This window comes from Cherax quadricarinatus, chromosome 89 (genome assembly GCF_038502225.1).
Source record: "Cherax quadricarinatus isolate ZL_2023a chromosome 89, ASM3850222v1, whole genome shotgun sequence".
Lineage (NCBI taxonomy): Eukaryota > Metazoa > Arthropoda > Malacostraca > Decapoda > Parastacidae > Cherax > Cherax quadricarinatus.
The window spans coordinates 9605035-9612534 of NC_091380.1; positions in this window are offsets into that span (position 1 = coordinate 9605035).

Consider the following 7500-nt stretch of genomic DNA (forward strand, 5'->3'; position numbering starts at 1 on the left):
CTTGCTAAGACTTCGGAGATGAAGCTGCCGTTGTTTTGTTTAATTGTATTCGAAACAGCGATCAGTGCTGATTCAAGGCACTTGCGTGTGCGGAAATTAGTTTCTTTGATCACTAATTGGGCGTCTCTGAATTTCATGAGATGATTGGTGGAATTTCGGTGTTGTACACAGGCGTTGTTCAGGTTATCGTTCCTACATGCGTAAATGTGTTCATTGAGGCGGGTGTCGAGGTTTCTGGCTGTTTCACCTACGTAAATCTTGTCACAGCCTCCACAGGGTATAGTGTAAACTCCTGCATTGACTGGTTCGTGGTGCTTGGATTTTGTCCTGGTTATATCCTTTATTGAAGTGGTAGAAGCGATGGCGACTCTGGTGTTAGCTTGTGAAAGTGCTTTTGAGACGTTCAGTGCAACCTGACTGTTGGGAAGAATTATAACTTTGTTGGGAGCGGTGTTGATGCGTGGAGAATTTATCATCTGAAGAGCTCTTTTCTTGCAGTCTTTGATGAAAAAAGAAGGAAAATGTAACTCTGTGAATGTTTGGTGAATGTATGTACACTCCTCGTCAAGAAACTCAGGACTACAAATTCGGTATGCTCTTAGGAAAAACCCGATGATGATGCCTCTTTTGGTCTTGGTATCTTGACTGGAATAGAAGTGTGTGAGATCATTTTTATTGGTGGGTTTCCGATAAACTTGAAATCTTAGGTTGTTGTCTACTTTGTGAATGAGGACGTCGAGGAAAGGTAGCTTGTCATTGTACTCTTCTTCTAGTGTAAACTGGATCGCCGGTTCAACTGCGTTGAGCCTTGCCTGAAGATCCCGTACATCAAAACGTTTTGGAGTTATTACGAGGACGTCGTCCACGTAACGTAACCAAGTGACGCTTGAAGGGATGATGTTGGCGAAGTGTTCGGACGCTAGGTGTTCCATGTATAAGTTGACTCTAGGTGTTCCATGTATAAGTTGACTCTAGGTGTTCCATGTATAAGTTAGCTCTTCAGATGATAAATTCTCCACGCATCAACACCACTCCCAGCAAAGTTATAATTCTTCCCAACAGTCAGGTTGCACTGAACGTCTCAAAAGCACTTTCACAAGCTAACACCAGAGTCGCCATCGCTTCTAGCACTTCAATAAAGGATATAACCAGGACAAAATCCAAGCACCACGAACCAGTCAATGCAGGAGTTTACACTATACCCTGTGGAGGCTGTGACAAGATTTACGTAGGTGAAACAGCCAGAAACCTCGACACCCGCCTCAATGAACACATTTACGCATGTAGGAACGATAACCTGAACAACGCCTGTGTACAACACCGAAATTCCACCAATCATCTCATGAAATTCAGAGACGCCCAATTAGTGATCAAAGAAACTAATTTCCGCACACGCAAGTGCCTTGAATCAGCACTGATCGCTGTTTCGAATACAATTAAACAAAACAACGGCAGCTTCATCTCCGAAGTCTTAGCAAGAATCCTCCTGAAAAGAGTAAACCCTGCCATCACATAGTCTCTCCTGTTATACTACACAAAGCACAGAGAGTGAACACTGAAACAAGCTGCCTCATTCCAGTCTATATTTGTCCAACCTATTTTTATGTTACCCAAGTAATAGCTTTTATATCCTTTTACTCATGTACGAATTAATTGCTCTACCATATTGTATTACTTTTGTCACTACCACTACTACTACTACTACTACTACTACTACCACTAGTGAACATCGAAATGGAACCTCACTAGTATTGCACCTTACTCTTAGCCTTTATATACCCTCTGTGTCCATGTATTGTTTGTAATGGCTTGATAAAGCTCCTGGAGAGCGAAACGTTGCCACAATAAATGTCACATTAGTTGCACTTGTGTCCTTTTACTTTACATATTGTCGGTAATTCTACCAACATTATTACATTATTATTATTGTTTAATAAATAGAGTGAAGTGAAATATGAGAGAGAGAGAGAGAGAGAGAGAGAGAGAGAGAGAGAGAGAGAGAGAGAGAGAGAGGTTACTCAAGGTACAGCCATGTACACACATGTACACGACATGTGTGTACATTGTGTGGTGCTGTGACTGTTACAGAGGGTTGTGTAATTACATCCTTGTACAGACCTGTGGTCACGTGTCTGTGTTCACCTATATGTGCGTGCAGGGGTCGATTCATAGCTCCTGGGTGCCGCCTCTTCACTGGTCGCTACTAGGTCACTCTTCCAGCTCCATGAGCTTTGTCATACCTCTTCTTAAAGCTATGTATGGATCCTGCCTCCACTACACCACTACCCAGACTATTCCACTTCCTGACAACTCTGTGGCTGAAGAAATACTTCCTAACATCCCTGTGACTCATGTGTGTCTTCAACTTCCAACTGTGTCACCTTGTTACTGTGTCCAATCTCTGGAACATCCTGTCTTTGTCCACCTTGTCTATTCCTCTCAGTATTTTGTATGTCGTTATCATGTCCCCCCTATCTCTCCTGTCCTCCAGTGTCGTCAGGTTGATTTCCCTTAACCTCTCCTCGTAGGACATACCTCTTAGCTCTGGGACTAGTCTTGTTGCAAACCTTTGCACTTTCTCTAGTTTCTTCACGTGCTTGGCTAGGTGTGGGTTCCAAACTGGTGCCGCACTCCAATATGGGCCTAACGTACACGGTGTACAGGGTCCTGAATGATTCCTTATTAAGATGTCGGAATGCTGTTCTGAGGTTTGCTAGGCGCCCATATGCTGCAGCAGTTATTTGGTTGATGTGCGCTTCAGGAGATGTGTCTGGTGTTATGCTCACCCCAAGACCCCTTTCCTTGAGTTTTGCAACCTTTGACACCTTAGGCTGTACTCCGTTTGCGGTCTTTTTTGTCCTTCCTCAAGCTTCACATCTTTGTACTTGGTGGGGTTAAACTCCAGGAGCCAGTTACTAGACCAGGCTTGCAGCCTGTCCAGATCCCTTTGTAGTCCTGCCTGGTCCTCATCCATTTGAATTCTCCTCATGAGCCTCACATCGTCTACAAACAAGGTCACTTCTGAGTCTGTTCCTTCAGTCATGTAATTCACATATACCAGGAACAGCACTGGTCCCAGGACTGACCCTTGTGGGACCCCGCGTACCATCACTCGTTGTTGTCTTCCTCTTAGGTATTCTCTGATCCATTGCAGTACTTTCTGTGCCTGTGTGTACTCACCTGTATATGGTTGCAAGGGTCGAGTTGAGGCTCCTGTGTGTGGGTTGGTTAATGGGGTTTAAAGTCTATCTACTACACGAGGGCCATTAAGGCTTAAAGTGAATTTTGCACTATCAGATAAATGAGTGATTCCTATATAAGTAATTTATCTCTCAGTGTATATACACCGAGGTATATACATCTCTCAGTGTATATACACTGAGGTATATACATCTCTCAGTGTATATACACTGAGGTATATACATCTCTCAGTGTATATACACTGAGGTATATACATCTCTCAGTGTATATACACTGAGGTATATACATCTCTCAGTGTATATACACTGAGGTATATACATCTCTCAGTGTATATACACCGAGGTATATACATCTCTCAGTGTATATACACTGAGGTATATACATCTCTCAGTGTATATACACTGAGGTATATACATCTCTCAGTGTATATACACCGAGGTATATACATCTCTCAGTGTATATACACTGAGGTATATACATCTCTCAGTGTATATACACCGAGGTATATACATCTCTCAGTGTATATACACCGAGGTATATACATCTCTCAGTGTATATACACCGAGGTATATACATCTCTCAGTGTATATACACCGAGGTATATACATCTCTCAGTGTATATACACCGAGGTATATACATCTCTCAGTGTATATACACTGAGGTATATACATCTCTCAGTGTATATACACTGAGGTATATACATCTCTCAGTGTATATACACCGAGGTATATACATCTCTCAGTGTATATACACCGAGGTATATACATCTCTCAGTGTATATACACCGAGGTATATACATCTCTCAGTGTATATACACCGAGGTATATACATCTCTCAGTGTATATACACTGAGGTATATACATCTCTCAGTGTATATACACCGAGGTATATACATCTCTCAGTGTATATACACTGAGGTATATACATCTCTCAGTGTATATACACCGAGGTATATACATCTCTCAGTGTATATACACCGAGGTATATACATCTCTCAGTGTATATACACTGAGGTATATACATCTCTCAGTGTATATACACTGAGGTATATACATCTCTCAGTGTATATACACCGAGGTATATACATCTCTCAGTGTATATACACTGAGGTATATACATCTCTCAGTGTATATACACTGAGGTATATACATCTCTCAGTGTATATACACTGAGGTATATACATCTCTCAGTGTATATACACCGAGGTATATACATCTCTCAGTGTATATACACTGAGGTATATACATCTCTCAGTGTATATACACCGAGGTATATACATCTCTCAGTGTATATACACCGAGGTATATACATCTCTCAGTGTATATACACTGAGGTATATACATCTCTCAGTGTATATACACTGAGGTATATACATCTCTCAGTGTATATACACTGAGGTATATACATCTCTCAGTGTATATACACCGAGGTATATACATCTCTCAGTGTATATACACTGAGGTATATACATCTCTCAGTGTATATACACCGAGGTATATACATCTCTCAGTGTATATACACCGAGGTATATACATCTCTCAGTGTATATACACTGAGGTATATACATCTCTCAGTGTATATACACCGAGGTATATACATCTCTCAGTGTATATACACTGAGGTATATACATCTCTCAGTGTATATACACCGAGGTATATACATCTCTCAGTGTATATACACTGAGGTATATACATCTCTCAGTGTATATACACCGAGGTATATACATCTCTCAGTGTATATACACTGAGGTATATACATCTCTCAGTGTATATACACCGAGGTATATACATCTCTCAGTGTATATACACTGAGGTATATACATCTCTCAGTGTATATACACCGAGGTATATACATCTCTCAGTGTATATACACTGAGGTATATACATCTCTCAGTGTATATACACCGAGGTATATACATCTCTCAGTGTATATACACTGAGGTATATACATCTCTCAGTGTATATACACCGAGGTATATACATCTCTCAGTGTATATACACCGAGGTATATACATCTGTCAGTGTATATACACCGAGGTATATACATCTCTCAGTGTATATACACTGAGGTATATACATCTCTTAGTGTATATATACTGAGGTATATACATCTCTCAGTGTATATACACCGAGGTATATACATCTCTCAGTGTATATACACCGAGGTATATACATCTCTCAGTGTATATACACCGAGGTATATACATCTCTCAGTGTATATACACCGAGGTATATACATCTCTCAGTGTATATACACTGAGGTATATATATCTCTCAGTGTATATACACCGAGGTATATACATCTCTCAGTGTATATACACCGAGGTATATACATCTCTCAGTGTATATACACCGAGGTATATACATCTCTCAGTGTATATACACTGAGGTATATACATCTCTCAGTGTATATACACCGAGGTATATACATCTCTCAGTGTATATACACTGAGGTATATACATCTCTCAGTGTATATACACTGAGGTATATACATCTCTCAGTGTATATACACCGAGGTATATACATCTCTCAGTGTATATACACTGAGGTATATACATCTCTCAGTGTATATACACTGAGGTATATACATCTCTCAGTGTATATACACTGAGGTATATACATCTCTCAGTGTATATATGTTGTATAAGAGAGGTAATATTTGTCAGGAAACAGAACAAGTGTTTCCTGAGGCGGGTGTTAGTTATATGATGACCCACAGCTGGACTTTTAGTCATGTGACTGAGACCTTCCACTGGCTTACCACTCTACCACTTTAAGAGTTATGATCGTAGTTATACCATTTAGTGGTTGTTACTTGACTCGCCAGATACCCAATAATAATAACCCTCGCTTCTCTATTATTATAATTATTATTATTATTATTATTATTATTATTATTGTTACTTGACTCGCCAGATACCCAGTAATAATAACCCTCGCTTTTGTATTATTATTATTATTATTATTATTATTGTTACTTGACTCGCCAGATACCCAATAATAATAACCCTCGCTTTTGTATTATTATTATTATTATAATTATTATTGTTACTTGACTCGCCAGATACCCAATAATAATAACCCTCGCTTCTCTATTATTATTATTATTATTATTATTATTATTATAATTATTATTGTTATTATTATTATTATTATTGTTACTTGACTCGCCAGATACCCAATAATAATAACCCTCGCTTTTGTATTATTATTATTATTATTATTATTATTGTTACTTGACTCGCCAGATACCCAGTAATAATAACCCTCGCTTCTCTATTATTATTATTATTATAATTATTATTGTTACTTGACTCGCCAGATACCCAATAATAATAACCCTCGCTTCTCTATTATTATAATTATTATTATTATTATTATTATTATTATTATTGTTACTTGACTCGCCAGATACCCAATAATAATAACCCTCGCTTCTCTATTATTATAATTATTATTATTATTATTGTTACTTGACTCGCCAGATACCCAATAATAATAACCCTCGCTTCTCTATTATTATAATTATTATTATTATTATTATTATAATTATTATTGTTACTTGACTCGCCAGATACCCAGTAATAATAACCCTCGCTTTTGTATTATTATTATTATTATTATTATTATTGTTACTTGACTCGCCAGATACCCAGTAATAATAACCCTCGCTTTTGTATTATTATTATTATTATTATTATTATTATTATTACCATTTAGTCGTTGTTACTTGACTCGCCAGATAACCAATAATAATAACCCTCGCTTCTCTATTATTATAATTATTATTATTATTATTATTATAATTATTATTGTTACTTGACTCGCCAGATACCCAATAATAATAACCCTCGCTTCTCTATTATTATAATTATTATTATTATTATTGTTATAATTATTATTGTTACTTGACTCGCCAGATACCCAATAATAATAACCCTCGCTTTTGTATTATTATTATTATTATTATTATTATTGTTACTTGACTCGCCAGATACCCAGTAATAATAACCCTCGCTTCTCTATTATTATTATTATTATAATTATTATTGTTACTTGACTCGCCAGATACCCAATAATAATAACCCTCGCTTCTCTATTATTATTATTATTATAATTATTATTGTTACTTGACTCGCCAGATACCCAATAATAATAACCCTCGCTTCTCTATTATTATAATTATTATTATTATTATTATTATAATTATTATTGTTACTTGACTCGCCAGATACCCAATAATAATAACCCTCGCTTCTCTATTATTATAATTATTATTATTATTATTATTATAATT